Source organism: Cetorhinus maximus, chromosome 24, assembly GCF_964194155.1.
Source record: "Cetorhinus maximus chromosome 24, sCetMax3.hap1.1, whole genome shotgun sequence".
Lineage (NCBI taxonomy): Eukaryota > Metazoa > Chordata > Chondrichthyes > Lamniformes > Cetorhinidae > Cetorhinus > Cetorhinus maximus.
Window position 1 is genome coordinate 38,724,123 of NC_135902.1, and position 17,393 is coordinate 38,741,515.

Below are 17,393 nucleotides of genomic sequence, written 5' to 3' on the forward strand. Positions count from 1 at the left end.
ACTTTTTCTCCTCTATCATCTGGGTACAGAAACTAAACCACAGCTTCAAGACCACCTGTCTTTTTGTCATGGTTGCTCTACATTTTGAAGCAGATGAGTGGGCTCTTGTTTCAGGAAATGAAGGAATGGGAGTCATTGGACTTTCATTTGTGGCTAAGCCAAGAATACATGAAATTGCTGCTTTCAAATATGGGGTCATTTTGCTCAATGTCATTCTAGTTAGAGTGATTATTTACATAATTGTTCTAAACCAGATTCTCTGGTAATATCTAGATCTATTAAGATGGGCAAAACTAAACTAGACCTATTGTGGCAATCTCCAAATTATAGAAACAGAACAGAGACCTCAGAAACACTGAGCAAGGTATCATTCAATAAGAGTTATCACAGTGCCTCTCAGTGTTTCTCAGCGTGATATTGATCCTAATGGTAGGTTTGACTGTGCTTTAATAAGCTGATTGATATGAAGAATTGTCAGGCTCGTGGCTGTTGCTGGAATCCAAGAGCCAATACAGGCGCCCCACTTTGTTTTTTTACCAGCAAACTATCCTTCTTACAACATGGATTACCTTTCTCCAACCAGTACTGGCTTCACAGCTGTACTGAGAAGTCATTGTTCCTGAATGACATGATGATGCTTCAGTTGAATGTAATGTACGAGACAGCAGGTAGACTTCATTTTACCGTAAGTAATGGCAATTGAAAAGCTAATTTTAGTGAAATCATAAAGAAGGTTGTAGGCTGTCAATGTGATGATAACAATGCTGATACAGCCATTATTAATCTCTGTAAATTTCCAGTTAATGTTGGAAATAGTTACATTTGACCATAGATAAAGTCTCTTGATATTTTAAGTAATACAAATAAAGTGGATTCAGATTTTTTTAAAAGTCAGAACAACTTTTTAAACATGTCTTCTGGATCACCTGTGTCTCTGGTACTAACTTTCCACAGTTTACATGAAGTGGACCCAGAGTTATAACTTTCCTAACATTGTATACTTAAGTGCCACCTGTGTTACTACAGGATTATTTGAATTTGTCCTGATCAGGAGCTAAGCTGGTTAAATTTATAGATTTATGTAGGCAAATGTCTTTCAGAAATGTAACCTCAGTCGCTATTCATTATAATGGGTTAGGAATGTGGCAGAATGGATAAAGTCTTGCTCATTAGTTATCTTTTTGATATTTTTATTCTGTTTGCTCCAATTTGCAGACATATGTGTCAAAATGTTTCAGCCATTAAATTGCATGCAATTGCCAGAAAGCAGAGTTAATTTTGTATAGGCTTGCTTGAAATTAGTTTGTTCTTTGAGGGTTTGGAATCTGTTTCTTTTAAAATACCAAGAAGGTGGTGACCTGTTTCAAGAGTCAACAGAACCTGGACTTCCTGGGTTACCAGAAACCCTGGTTAATTGTATATTGTTTAATATTTTACTCTAGATTCTTTTCTCAGTTTTTCAAATTTATTTTCTATGTTATATCACCTATCTTATCTGTCCTCTATTAAAGCTGGGAAACTCACATCTCATTATGGCTGTGAAAATAAGCAAACATAGCCCTGAAAGTTATCTTCAATAGAGTTGCAGCCATTTAACTTTATTCTTGCGCATCGACCCTTTGACATCCATCTACATACCCTTTTGCACATCTCTAAACACTGCTGGATTGCCTCCATCTTAAGGTCCTGTTGTTAGATTTTCAAATGGCATAATTGATAGCTGCAATGACGTTCGTGATCTTTTCTTGAGATTTGGTTTTGTGTATTGCTCCCCAGTATTATATGCTGATGCATTCTTTTAAAATGTTCTGGTACCCACATGAGAGCACAAACTAGTTTCAAACTCTTCAGCTTAACTTTGAAACCAGTTAGGATCCTGTTTAGTTATGTGTGTGAAGTGTGAATTGCTGATGGTTGATTCTTCTGCCTTCAGCAACATAATTCACTCTCAAATAGAGTTAATTGGCAATTCGCACCCATTTGGTTTTCAAATAACTATAAAAGAATGGACTTAATAATTCAATAAATTTGCTGAAATGAATGGTTCACAGTGCACTAATTACTAATTTTGACTCCCTCCCCCGGAGCTTAGATTTCATTCTCCTCCAAAGTTCGCTCAGCCTCCCATCCTTCATATCGTGTAAATTTCAGCTCTTCCAGATGCTGTGATTATCCTATCCCACACCACATCCTGCTCACCCACCCGCTGAACTAAATTGTCTCCGATTCATCCCCTGGCCCTACAACCCCTCTGAGAACTTTCTGTTTTTCTGATTTTGGCCTCTTATGCATCACCATTCTACCCAGTGTTGGTGGACATGACTTTAGCAGTTTACTTTTTAAAAATTCATTCATGGGATGTGGGCATCGCTGGCTAGGCCAGCATTTATTGACCATCCTAATTGCCCTTGAGAAGGTGGTGGTGAATGCTCTGAAATTTGCTCACTGAACCTCTCAAGTCTCCATCTTGAACACCATCCTTAAAACTCACTTCTTTGACAAAACTTTTGGTCTCAATATCGCTTTGTCTCCATGTCTAATTTTGTCTTATTATGCCTTTGTGAAGCATTTTGGGATGCTTTTCTACATTAAAGGCATTAAATAAGTGCAAGTTATTTTGATTTAAAAATGAGGCCTCCTTTGTTAATGTCAAATGTATTTGCTTCAACAGTATAGGATCAAGTGATTACAAAAATACCTATGGTACTGAAGGATTTTTTTTAAATGGCAAGAGCCCTTGCACTCAATGCAAGGAACCCACATAACAAATGGCATTGTAAGCAGATTTGAATAACTGATAACTTACAGACAACTCGTTAAAAGGGAAGTGCTTTTGTTTTAAAAAAAGTTTAATGACCAGTAACTGTTGCATGTGATATGATAGAACATTTCTGTCAGTGCCATTGAAGCTGTATCATTTTCTTTTTGACTGTCTGAACTCAGCAAGGCTCCTTCGACATAACCTTCCAAACCCGCAACCTCTACCACCTATAAGGACAAGGGGAGCGGATGCATGGGAACACCACCACCTGCAAGTTCCTCTCCAAGCCACGCACCATACTGACTTGGAACTATATTGCCGTTCCTTCAGTGTCGCTGGGTCAAAATCCTCGAACACCCTCCCTAATAGCACTGTTGGTGTACCTACACCACATGGACTGCAATGGTTCAAGAAGATAGTTCACCACCACCTTCTCAAGGGTAATTAAGGATGGGCAATATAAATGCTGACCTAGTCAGCGACACCCATATCCCAAGAAAGAATATTTTTTAAAACTTAACTGATTATCACAACCAACTTCTATAAGGAACTGCAATATCTTAACATAAGAATGTGGATGATCAAAGGAAAACTTTTTTAGTATAATCTTTTAAGAACTTCTGTATAAGTCTGGAAATATATGTCCCTTTTTGGGATGTAAAAGAAGGAAAGGGGTTTCCTATTGTGGGTCATATCACCTTCAGGTGCTCCAGTGTAATTGTTTGGTTTCTTTCCCAGTGTGACAATTTATCCATTGCTAGTGCCTCTCATCGCAGCACCATATTGGTGTTCTTTTATCTGTTATCTCCAACACTATGACAGCTTTCACACACCCAAGCTCAGTCCAATTGTTCACTACTGATTTACAAATTATAGTTCCCCCAGTGGAATCAAGGATAGATGTTATTAAATCAGCAGCAGGTGCCAAGATTGAACTTGAGAGATAGCTACCACTAAAATAATTCAAAGCATTGGCTGATAGGTGCAAGGATTGTTGATTTTTTAAAAGACCAGAGGTGTTTGCTATGAATCACCTCATATGCAAGTTTGTAAGATAACCCCATTCATCTCTATTTTTTTTTCAAATGGTCTGTATTGTTGCCTGGTTGAGAGTGGGACAATTTGCTGTTTGACACTGCTACTATAGAACATGTGTGAGAATGGCCTATTATCATTCAAATATGTATTTCTCCACTTTTAAATATCTATATTTGCTCTTAATCACTGGATTAGAACATAAACTCCTTAAATTCTGACATCAATAAAATTGATTTTCAATCATCTTATATTTTTGCTGTTTCAAGACTGAATTGTGTATTCTTATATCATTGATAGTTAAACAAAATTTATCTATTACTAGACAACAAAGAAATTCAGGCTTAATAATAATACCAGTGGATATGCTTAATGAAATTTCCTATCTGTAAGATACATTTGGAAGTTATTGTTTTTCTGTCTTCCAGCTTACAGATCCAAGGAGCAAATGGTATGAGGTTCCTGTTGATGTTTCTAAGGTCACTGAGAAAGCTTCAACTCAACTCTATACAGTTAGATTTTCATCCAGGCCTTTTGGCATAATTGTACAGAGGAAATCAAATGGCCTTGTTCTATAAGCCTGATTAGCCTTGTCGTTTCCTTTGATGTTATTCTTAACTTAGAGGATTTATACTCTAAAAGTATATTGACATAAGCTTGACACCATCCAGGACAAAACAGCCTGCTTGATTGACTCCCCATTCACTACTTCCAAGATCCACTACCAGAGTGACAGCAGTGTGTACCATCTATGAGATGCATTGCAGCAACTCACCAAGGCTCCTTCAACAGCACCTTCCAAACCTGTGACCTATACCAAATAGAAAGACATGGACAGCAGATGCATGGGAACACCACCACCTGTAAGTTCCCCTCCAAGCCACACACCATCCTGACTTGGAACTATATCACTGTTCCTTCACTGTCACTGGGTCAAAATACTGGAACTCCCTCCCAAACTTCACTGTGGGTGTATCTACACCACATGGACTTCAGGGGTTCAAGAAGGTGGGTCACACCACCTTCTCAAAGGCGATTACAAATGGGCAATAAAATGCTGACCTAGCCAGTGATGCCCACTTCCCTAGAAAGAATTTTAAAAACTGAGTTCAAGTCAGAGACTTCAAATGGTTCTGTGGGACTTACCTGGGTAGTTACCCAGGAAATGGTAGACAGATTAAAACCTAGTCTAATATCTGGGTATCTACACAACTGACCCGGCTCATCACCTCCCTAACCCACTGACTACCCCCGACCTGACTACTCGTCCAACCAGACCTGACCACCCGACTACTCGCCCCCGATGAGACCTGACCACACTCCGACCCGACTACCCACCAACCTCCTGACTATCCTCCTGAACCAACTGCCCCCCAACCACCTGATTACCCGCCTGAGCCGACTACCTTACTACCTCCAGTCCCAAGCTGACTTTCCCCCATGACTACCCTCCTGACCCGACTACCCCCGACCACTCAACTACCCACCAAGCCGACTATGCGCTCATCCACCTCACCCACCCACCCACCTCATCCGCCTACACACTTAGTAATCTCACCCACTCAGCCACCTACCCACCTCGTCCACCTACGCCCCCCACCCATTTACCTACCTTACCTACCTGTCCACTCACCCATTCATTCACTCACCCATTCAATCATCTATTCACTTACATTCGTCCACTCACATTCAAACTGGACCTTTAAACTTACCATGCAACAGCTAGATCCATAAAAAAGGGGCTTGTCCTGTATTCCCCCAACTCTACTACACTCCGATGGAATTCCCCAATGGACTTGCCCTGCGCATTTCTGAGGAAGCTGGGGTCAGAAGACCCCAGTAGAAATGCACAGCAATGTCGAGTAGGGGAATTTTTGATCACAGTGGCAATCTCACAATCATTGCCACTGCCCAGAAGATCCAGGCCAATGTTTCAAGCCTATGGCTTTTCATCAAAACTGGAAAAAATTAAGGATGTAACATGTTTTAACCAAGTACAGAGTACAGGAGGAAAGAAAGGAAAGTTCTGTGTTTGAGTAGAAGGCAGCAGAGATTAAATAACAAAAGTGATGATGGTGCAAGGTAACAGGGAACGGTGATGGCACAAATCCGGAGAAAAACACGGGTGTAGAGGAGGTGTAAATGGTTAAAACAGAAACATTAACAACTGCTGCTGTCGGAAGAAAATGGAAGCAATAGTTATGATCTGAAATTGTTGACCTCACTTGAGTCTGGAAGGCTGTAAAGTGCCTAATCAAAAGATGAGATATTTTTATTTGAGCTTCTGTGGAGCTTCTTTAGAACACTGTAGGAAACCAAAGATAGAGAAATCGAAGTGGAAGTGGGACGAAAATTAAAGTGACGAGTGACCTGAATTGAATTGTTCCTCAAAGTGGTCACATAATCTGTTCGGTCTTCCTAATGTAGAGGGGACCGCATTCTGAGCAGCGAATACAGTATACTAAATTAAAAGCAGTACAAAGTAATCTCTGTTTCACCTGGAAGGAATGTTTGAGGCCCTGGACAAGGGGAAGGTAGCAGGTAAAAGGACAGATGTTGCATCTCCTATGCTTACAGAGAAGGATTGGTGATGTTGGGGTGATTGAAGAGTGGACTAGTGTGTCGGGGAGTGAACAGTCCCTTTGGAATGCTGAAAGGGGAGGGGAGGGGTAAATGAGTTTGCTGGTAGCATCTCGCTGCAGATGTCTGAAGATTATCTGTTGAATGTGGAGGCTGGTGGGGTAGAAGGCTAGGAGAAGAGGAACTCTATAATATTTCTAAGAGGGAGAAGAATGGGCAAGACCAAGAATGCAAGAACTGGGTATTTACCATAACGATACTTGGGCTCCATGGCTTAAACTACAAGAAGAACTTACACAAGGTGCTATTGTATCCCTGGACTTTGGAAAGTTAAGGGGTGATTTGATCGAAGATTTCAAGCTATTAATGGAACAGATAGTGTGGTGCTGTCTTGAAGTTCACTCTGCATTTTTATATGCATGTTGTTGCTGGCGCTATGTATAGTGATGAGAGAGGCTCCAACATTCTTTCTATCACATGGCTGACCAGGAATCTCTCCTGCTCTTACCACCTGCCATTGGCATGTGTTGGAAGGATTTGCGGGTAGATACTCAACTTGTTTGGCCACGTTTTTAATGCACCATCCTTAGACGTCAAGTGTTGGGGTGGAACTCAAATCCAGAGCTTCTGGCTCAGATGTAGAGAGGCTACCCATTGCACCACAAGACCTCCAACAGATAGTGTAGATAGAAACTATTTCTGCTGGTTGGAGAACCTAGGACAATGGGGCTTAGTCTAAAAATTAGAGCCAGGCGTTTCAGGAGTGAAACTAGGAACCACTTCTACATATAAAATGTGAAGTTTGGAACTCTCTTCCACAGCCAGCTATTGAAGCTCGATCAATTGTTAAAATCCATCAAGCTCAGATTTAAAATTATGAGTCCATGATCTGGGGCAAAAGCAGGTATATGGAGTTAGGTTGCAGATCGGCCATGATCTCACTAAATCACGGAACAAGCTGAAGTGGCCAATGCCAAGCTGAATGCTCTTGGTGGATAACTGGTGCATAAGTGTCACTTGCTCATATCAACAATGCATCAACACAAACATGAAGAGTGGGGAAGTATTGGAAGGATTAACAGGCTTATTATCAACCCGTTTGAACCCCATCATGAACACTTCTTTTATGGCCCACAAGTCCTGGAGTGGGACTTGAACCCAGAGCTTCTGGCTCAGAGGCAGAGGTGCTACCTACTGAGCCACAAGACCTCCTTGTTGAAGGAAAGTAGGGAAGTAGCTGGGTAATTTTCTGTGTTTTCAGATTGCCAGTTTTGTAGCTGCATTAGAATAACTTGGCTAGAGGCCTATTGAGTTCTGGAGTATTACTCTTCAGCATTAGAGTCAGGATCAAGAACACAGATAGGAGGAGGAGTAGACCATCGACCCTGCTGTGCCGTTCTGCACACTCATGGCTGATCTTGGGCTTCAGTTCCACTTTTCTGCCCACTCCCATATCCCTTGATTCCGAGAGACCAAAAATCTGTCTATCCCAGCCTTAAATGTATTCAACAACGGAGCGTCCACAGCCCTCTGGGGTAGAGAATTCCAAAGATTCACCATCCTTGAAATAATTTCTCCTCAATTCAGTCCTAAATGACTGACCCCTTACCCTGAGACTGTGCCCCAGTGTTTTCAATTCCCTGATCAGCGGAAACAATCTCTCAGGATCTACCCTATCAAACCGATTTAGAATTTTGTAGGTTTCTCATTCTTCTAAACTCCAGAGAACATAAGTCCAATTTACTCAGTCTATCATCATGGGACAACCCCCTTATCGCAGACACCAAATTTAGTGAACGTTTGCTGTACCGCCTCCAATGCAAGTATAACCTTTATTAATAATGTGGAGACCAAAACTGCACACAGTATTCCAGATGTGGTCTCACCAAAACCTTGTACAATTGTAGCAAGACTTATTTATTCTTGTACTCCAATCCCTTTGTGATAAAAGCCAACATGCCATTTTCCTTCCAAATCGCTTGCTGCGTCTGCTTGCTAACTTTCTCCATTCCTTGTACAAGCACACCCTCTTGTTGAGGCCTGCAGCCTTTGCTGTCCAGTGCATTCAGTAATTTCTTTATCATGCAGAATAAATAGCTGAAGACTGGCTTGCTAGACCACAAGAGGGCAGTTAAGAGTCAAATGTAAGGTTGGCAGGTTTCCTTCCTGAAGGGCATCAGCGAACCAGTTAATTTTTATTCAGCTTCATGGATACCTCAGTCTTAATTTCAGATTTGATTTATTTTAACTGAATTCAAATTCTCAAACTTGTCATGGTGGTTTTGAACTCACGTTCTCCGTATAATTAGTCCAACGCTCTAATGTAATGTAGACCATAAATATGCTTTCAAAATCCATCCAAACTTGATAGGCCAGGTATTTTGGGAGAGGAAAGGGAGCATTACAGTCTTAAAATGTGTAAGGGTAAAGAGGTTGATAAAAAAAAGGGGAATGTTTAGTTGTGCAGTTATTGCTGTTATTCAGATGTTAGTACATTTACAAATTTCACTTGAGCAAGCCTTGGTTTTTTCAGTATATATTGTGTAAATTATTCATATATCAAACTTGGTGTGTTTAGTTTTGTGACTAAATTCTTTGTTGCTGCAGGGATGGCAACATCTGAGAAAATCAGAATTTAAAACAAAAACAGTGTTAGATGTCATCACATTACAGAAATGTACAACGTAGGTGTATTTTACAATGTTCCTTTTTAGGATAAATGTTAACTTGGGTAAATTAATCAGGCTGTTTTGGAATTAAGCTAGAAGACTTCCTCTGTATTTTTTTAAGATTACATTTGAAATATCAAATCTTAGGAAATCTTCCAACTATGTTTACAATGTTGCAAAGACTTGTGAAGTAAGGAAAATTCTCTCTGATTTGTAGAAATGAACAAATTCCTTTTCCCAGATGTCCCTCTGCTATCCTCAGCTGAAAAGATTACTGACCTGATTTGAGGTTTCTAAAATGCTGTGCTGGAACAATCCAGTTAGAAATAGCTCTGCCTTCTGAGGTTTTTTTTATCATTAGATAAGAGAAACAAGATTGATAGAGAAATCCCTGGGGTGTTCCTTAGATCAGACTTACTCCTCGTTCAATGAGAGGGGGAGGAGGCGGGTCAGAGGGGGTTCTTATGAGGCGGGTGAGAGGAGGTGCATGTGAGGCGGGGGAGAGGGGCTGCGAGTGAGGCAGGGGAGAGGGGGTGCGTGTGAGACGGGGAGAGAGGGGGTGCGTGTGAGGCGGGGGAGAGGGGGTGCGTGTGAGGCGGGTGAGAGGGGGTGCGAGTGAGGCAGGTGAGAGGGGCTGCGTGTGAGACGGAGAGAGAGGGGCTGCGTGTGAGACGGAGAGAGAGGGGGTGCGTGTGAGACGGGGAGAGAGGGGGTGCATGTGAGGCGGGGGAGAGGGGGTGCATGTGAGGCGGGTGAGAGGGGGTGCGAGTGAGGCAGGGGAGAGGGGGTGCGTGTGAGGCGGGGGAGAGGGGGTGCGTGTGAGGCGGGTGAGAGGGGGTGCGTGTGAGGCGGGGGAGAGGGGGTGCGTGTGAGGCGGGGGAGAGGGGATGCGTGTGAGGCAGAGGAGAGGGGTTGCATGTGAGACAGGGGAGAGGCGGGAGAGGGTGCAAGGGGGGGAGGGACGGTGTGAGGAGGAAAAGGGAAGGTGCGAGAGGGGAGAGAGGGGGAGGGATGGTGCGAGGGGAGAGTGGGACGGTGCGAGGGGGGGAGAGAGACGGTGCGAGGGTGGGAGAGAGATGGTGCGGGGGGAGAGAGACGGTGCGAGGGGGGGAGAGACGGTGAGGGGGGAGAGGGACGGTGCGAGGTGGGGAGAGAGACGGTGCGAGGGGGTGGGAGAGAGACGGTGCGGAGTGGGGGAGAGAGACGGTGCGAGGGGGGGGGAGAGAGATGGTGCGAGGTGGGGGGAGAGAGACGGTGCGAGGTGGGGGGAGAGAGACGGTGCGAGGTGGGGGGAGAGACGGTGCGATGGGGGGAGAGAGACGGTGCGAGGGGGGAGAGAGAGACGGTGCGAGGGGGGAGAGAGAGACGGTGCGAGGGGGGGGAGAGACGGTGCGAGGGGGGGGGAGAGACGGTGCGAGGGGGGGAGAGACGGTGCGAGGGGGGGAGAGAGACGGTGCGTGGGGGGGAGAGGGACGGTGCGGGGGAGAGAGAGGGACGGTGAGAGGGGGGGAGAGGGACGGTGCGAGGAGGGGAGAGAGACGGTGCGAGGGAGGGAGAGAGACGGTGCGAGGGGGGGAGAGAGACGGTGCGAGGGGGGGAGAGAGACGGTGCGAGGCAGGGGAGAGAGACGGTGCGAGGGGGGGGAGAGAGACGGTGCGAGGGTGGGGAGAGACGGTGCGAGGGGGGGGAGAGAGACGGTGCGAGGGGGGGGAGAGAGACGGTGCGAGGGGGGGAGAGAGACGGTGCGAGGGGGGGAGAGAGATGGTGCAAGGAGGGGAGAGAGACGGTGCGAGGGGGGGAGAGAGACGGTGCGAGGGTGGGAGAGACGGTGCGAGGGTGGGGAGATGGTGTTGGAGGGGAGAGTCGGGAGAGAGACAGTGTGGTGGGGGGGAGCGACAGATGAGAGATGGTGCGGGGGTGGAGAGAGGGGGTAGAGATGGTGTGGGGGGGGGAGAGACGTTACACAAGGGGGGAGAGACAGTGCGGAGGAGGTTAGAGACGGTGCGGAAGGTGGGGGAGAGATGGGAGAGAGACGTTGTGGGGAGGAAGAGAGGGTGTGAGGGGGCAGAGAGGGAGGAGAGACGGTAAGGAGGGGGGTGAGGGAAGAAAGGCAGGGTGAGGGGGGAGAGATGGGGTGAGGGTTGGGGAGAGGGGGTGAAGGCTGGAGAGTTTGGGGTGAGAGGGGAGAGAGGGGGTGAAGGTTGGAGAAGCCGGGGAGAGAGGGTGTGAGTGAGCGGGGAGAGAGGGTGGGTGGGGAGAGGGTGTGGGAGGGGGAGGGGAGTGCGACTGGGGAGAGAGCAAAGAGAGAGTATATGGGAGGGTTAGAGGGAATGATGGGGAGAGGGAGGAGAGTGTGAGGAGTGAGAGGGAGGAGTGTGTGTGTGTGTGTGTGTGTGTGGGGACAGGGAGTGTCCATAAGTCTGGCTCAATCCCAGTGTCAGGATTTTCATTCACCCTCATCCACACACAGCATCATGCACCCTCATCCACACACAGCATCATGCACTCTCATCCACACACAGCATCATGCACTCTCATCCACTCACAAGTGATAAGGGTGAGTGAGTGAGCACCCTGAGTCTGGGAGTGAATCGGACACACACACAATCACCGTTATACACTGATAATCTATTTATTACTCTTTTCTATTTTTGCTCAGCAAGTTGTTTAATTTCATATCTCTTTTTTATTTAATTCTTGTGGAATGTTACGCCGAACTTTATCTTTCTGATGTTTGCTCATCAGCCCCTTGAGTGAGAAAAATTTTGAAATGTGGCCGCCCAGGCAAAAAGGTTGGCCAACCCTGCCTTTGATAAATAGCCTGTGAATTTTCATTGCCAAATTCACAGATGAAAATTAGCCACTAGAGAGGATCTGATCTACAGCAGTAACCACATAACTGTTTCCATTATGAGCTTTTCAAATCAAAGGAAAATTGGAAAGAAATAAAACCTTCTCCTCAATGCATACACATATGTTTAAGAACTGAATTTGGGGATTCACAGGAAAGTATTTCTAAAGCAATTTAGTTAATGTTTAGGTGGAATGAAGATGACCAGATAATTTGAAAATTCAATCTTGCGATGTTGCACCCATTGCAAAAACAATAGGAAGGGACCTTTCGCTATGGTACCAAAAATGGTAATGTCCATTCACGCATTTTTTGAGATGCAGGCACATGTGTGATTCTAGCGTTTTCTATTTTGACTTTTAATTGCTCTTGCAAAATTGATAGCAAGTTGGAAAGAAAGAAATTTTAAAGTCCTGATTTCAGCCTAATTAAGTAAGTTTATATTTTGAGAATGCTCAGAAATGCATTAACCTGGCAGCTTAAATTGTTCAAAGCCAGGCAGAAAGCCCAGGTTGTCTGCATTGCCCTATACACACTTAACAATTGCAAGGAATTATGAAACTTTGCATAAAAGCAATTCTGTGCAACAATCTCATGGATTAGTATTACTAACTTTTATTTTATTTTTTAGTTATTTAGTTGTATAATGCATCCTATTTATTTTTTACTTACCCTGAGCACGACAGTGGGGCCATTGTTTAATGCTGATCAATTTCTGTAGATTTCCACCTCCCCGGTGTTGAAGTACATTTCAGGTCTGGGAGAGCACATGACAAATCTGATCCTCAATGTCATTTGGACTCGATTAACTCATTGGAACCGAGATCGAGGACTCCATGTAAGGTAATTAGCTTGTTTGTTTCTTCCCCACTGTTGAGACATTCAAAATGCCAACTCTGGCCTGAGAAGTGGGCTGCAAACCTTTTCCAAGATACCACTCTTGGAGAGCAGAATCCTGATGAAATATAAGCTACAAACACCTAACTACAAAGAAGTATGCATGCATACCATGGCTGGTTATATTTCTTTCCTTGTCCTTAGGTCCTGTGGAGATGTGTAGCTTTGAGTTTCTTTCTTTCTCTCAAAAATGTTTTATTCCCGGTGTTTGATTATATCATAGAAATTTGCATTCTGGAGCATTTCATAAAACAATGTGAGAAAATAGGAACGCAGTCATTGTTGTCTTAAGGTCAGTGGTATTTGGGGGCCACTTGAGGCCAACCCAAAACAGTCTGTTAATGCTCTAAGGGTCTCAAACTGGTGCCCTTGTGTCTCTTATTTTGTAGCAATTTTCATTGTCTTTGCATAAGTTATTCCATCTGTGAAGAAAAAACATTCTCACTGCAGTGAGGAATCATATGATCACTTGCATGTAACAACTGAAGAAATTGGGGAATATGTGCTGAAGATGTAATGGTAATTGTAAAGAGAATTACAAGTAAAATATCTGTTCCCTATTGCTCTGTTTCAAACTCAACATAAAAAAAGGAGCAGGAATAGACCAGTTTGCCCTGCAAACCTGCTCCATGAATCAATACTAATCTTCTACCTCAATTCCATGTTCCTGCATCACCTGTATACCTTTTAAATCCTTAGTATCCAAAAATATATCAATCTCTGTGCTGAAGACTTTTTTTTTTATTCTTTCAAGGGACGTGGGCTTCGCTGGCTAGGCCAGTATTTATTGCCCATTCCAGATACTGAGCAACAAGGCATCCACAGCCCTTTGGGGTAGAAAACTCAAAAGATCCACAACTCTTTGAGTGAAGAAATTTTTCCTCGTCTCGGCTCTAAATTTGATTCACGTGATATCAAGAGAAAGCTGAGCGCACTGGAATCATCTAAGGCTACGGGCACTGACAACATTCCAGCTGTAGTGCTGAAGACTTATGCTCCAGAACGAGCCACGCCCATAGTCAAGCTGTTCCAGTGTATCAACAAAACTGACATCTACCTAAGAAGGTGGAAAATTGCCCAGGTATGGCCTGTCCACAAAAAGGAGGACAAATCCAATCAGTCTACTTTCAATCTACTTCATCAGTCTATTTTCAATCATCAGCAAAGTGATGCAAGGTGTCATTGACATTGCTACTAGGCAGCACTTACTAAGCAATAACCTGCTAACCAGTGTTTAATTTGGGTTCCACCAGGGTCACTCTGCTCCAGAACTTATTGCGGCCTTGGTTCGAACATAATCTAAAGAACTGAGTCTCAGAGGTGAGGTGAGAGCGACGGCCCTTGACATTAAGGCAGAATTTGATCAAGTATGGCATTAAGGAGCCTGAGCAAAATTGAAGTCGATAGGAATCAAAGGGAAAAATTCCCACTGGTTGGAATCATATTGAGCATAACGGAAGATGGTTGTGGTTGTTGGAGGCCAATCATTGCTGTAGGAGTTCCTCAGGGTAGTATCCTATGCCCAGCTTCATCAGTTACCTTCCCTTATAAGATGACGATGTTCACAGTGTTTAGTCCCATTTGCAGCTCGTCAGATACTGAAACAATCCTTGCCTGTATGCAGCAAGATATGGATAACATTCAGGCTTGAGTTGATAAGCGGCAAGCAACATTCACATCACACAAATACCAGGCATTGACCATCCCCAACAAGAGAGAATCTAACCATCTCACCATGATGTTGAATGGCATTAGCGTTGCTGAACCTACCACTTTCAACATCTTGGGTGTTACTGTTCACCAGGAACTTAACTGGACTAGCCACGTAAATAATGTGGCTACAAGAGCAGATCAAAGAATGGAAATTCTGCAGCGAGTAACTTGCCTCCTGACTCTCTAAAGCTGTCTGCCATCTGCAAGGCACAAGTCAGGAGTGTGATGGCATACACCCCACTTGCCCAATGATTGCAGCTCCAGCCACACTAAAGTAGCTCAACCATCCAAAAGAAAGCCGCCTGCTTGATCAGCACCCCATCCATCACCTTGAATATTCACTCCCCCACAATGGCAGTAGTATGTACCATCTACAAGACAAGCAGATCCGACCTTTCACCCCGGAGTTACAGCCAGAAAACTGGATGGTGCTCGGGTCCAGGCATTGGGGGCACAACTTGTCAAAGCTCCTTTGACGGCACCTTCCCAAATCTGCAACTTCTACCAACTAGAAGGACAGGAGACACATGGGAACACCATGACCTGCAAGTTCGCCTCCAAGTCTTACACCATTCTGACCTGGGACTATATCCTGTTTCTTCACTGAAGCTGGTTTAAAGTCCTGGAACTCTTTCCTTAACAGCACTCTGCGAATACCTACACCATATGCACTGCAGCAGTTCAAGAAGGCAGCTCACAACCACCTTCTCAAGAGCAATTAGAAATAGGCAATATATGCCAGCCTAATCATAAATGCTCACATCCCATGAACAAATAAAAAAGATGGTCAGCCCATCATTCTGACACTGTGATATCTGATTCTAGACTCAGCAGCCAGAGGAACCATTTCCTAGCTAGTATCAACCCAATCAAGCCCTTAAAATATTTCTACATTTCAGTGACATGTTCTTCTGCATTTAAGAAATATAATTTTCAGTTAACTAATTTGTTTTTCAATTCTTGAGTTCTGTACTACCAAACAAATACTAAGTATTGCCGAAGAAAGAGACTGTTTTGTCGAAGCTTTTCGCCTTGCACTTCTCAGGACATTTTGCAATAAAATACCGATGTTAGGGAAAACAGCATATTTATACTGTATGAGAAGAGAGTGTTGATTGGTTGGCAAGTGGACTCTGATTGGTAGAGGCGTTGTTATGGAGAATGCACCAGTTGATGGTGACTGACATCACTGCCAAGCATTGTTTGAGGTTTAAACCAGACAGCTTGACTCTAGTCAAAACATTGACCTGGGAAATGAATGGCTGTCACTTATTTTGATTAGCTGAAACAGGCACAATGTGTGTACATGTTCTTTCTGTCTGCAAAGAACAGGGCCCTGTGTATTAATATATGTATCTTCCAGTACACGCAAATGCGCCACAGTGCAAGCCCGACTGACAATGTTAAATTGGTTGTCAGCGTAATTCTTAGCACACTGAGGATTATTTAGCAAATGTTGTCCAATTGCGGAATCACATCTAATGTTGGACACTGTGTTTTGAGTTTTGCAAGCACGGTCTAGTTGAGTACCTCGCCCGTTGTGAACAGTGGAAGGGACGAGCTGTTTGATATGATCAGCCAGTCTTTGGGACATAAGGCCTACATACCTAACATCACACTGGCACTGAAATTCATACACTACATTACTCGTTTGAGTGATAGGCAGAACGCCTTTTTGGCTTGGCGGCAGCAACCTGTTAGTGGTGAATACGAGTGCATAGTAGAAGTGTGAAACAGCTAACTTCACCTACTGCTCAAATTTTTGAGATACCTTGTCCTTCCAGGGTAATCTGAGGTAGGCTGGGCACTTTTTGGCACTGAAAGTGATGCCCTTGGGCCCATTCATGAGTTTGCGTGATATGCAGCGCAAAATTATCTGATTAGGGCAGCCATTATCCCACAGGATGTCTTTAATGCGCCCTATCTCAGCATGAAGCTTGCATAGTGAGCAAATGTGGATTGAGCTAGCAATGTAGGCCGTATGTCCCTTCCGCTGTTCACAATCGGCAGAGTACGGACTGTACCTGACCAACCCATGCTTGCAAAACTCAAAACACCGTGTCCAACATTAGATGTGATTCTGCAATTGGACAACACTTGATAAATAATCCTCAGTGTGATAAGAATTACACTGCCAACCAATTTAAGATCGTCCGTTGGGCTCGCAGTGTGGCGCGTTTGTGTGTACTGGAAGCTACGTATATTAATACACCAGGTGCTATTCTTTGTAGTCAGAAAGAACATGTACACACATTGCGCCTATTTGAGCTAAACAAATAAGTGACCGCCATTCATTGGTTTATTCCCAGGTCAATGTCTCGACCAATCAGAGCCAAGTTGCCTGGTTTAAATTTCAAATAATGTTTAGCAGTTAACTGTCAGTCACAATCAACTGATGCATTCTTCATGGCAATGTCTCTACAAATCAGAGTACACTTGCCAACCAATCAGCACTCTCTTTTACAGTATACATATGATGTTTACCCTGACATTCCTGATGAGTGCAGATGAAAAGTTTTGACGAAAATGTCTTTTTTTTTCAGCAATACTTAATATGGTTTTCTATATTCCCCAATTATGTTGGTATCTAGAAATTGATGTTTCGTATTTCTTGGTACAATTTTATTTTCAGGTGCCAGTAAAAGAATACTGGGGTGGCCAGTGCAGAATGGGCCTGGGTCCTAGCTGATATACTCTGAAAAGAAATGTTTGGAGTGAAATCGAACATGTTCCCACTTCTGATCTTTACTCAACCACCCTGCTCGAAAGTGCATTTATGTGAGCATTAGGTGAAGAAAGGGACATATCCAGTGATGATAGACCCTTTCTTGAATTGACTGATACCATTCACTTGGCAAAGGTACAAGGGACATGCTGGTGCCTGCTG

General features: G+C 43.9%; 2 protein-coding genes and 1 pseudogene across 2 annotated transcripts in view; 2 read left to right on the top strand and 1 right to left on the bottom strand.

Moving 5' to 3' along the window:
* Positions 1-17,393, bottom strand: part of ccdc40 (coiled-coil domain 40 molecular ruler complex subunit) — a 135,573-nt gene that overhangs the window by 72,246 nt on the left and 45,934 nt on the right. The window lies entirely within an intron of this gene.
* LOC144699801 (lysosomal alpha-glucosidase-like) overlaps positions 1-17,393 on the top strand; it is a 125,073-nt gene that overhangs the window by 9,112 nt on the left and 98,568 nt on the right. The gene's annotated exons all lie outside the window — the stretch shown is intronic.
* LOC144667643 (lysosomal alpha-glucosidase-like) overlaps positions 54-17,393 on the top strand; it is a 43,153-nt pseudogene continuing 25,813 nt past the window's right edge.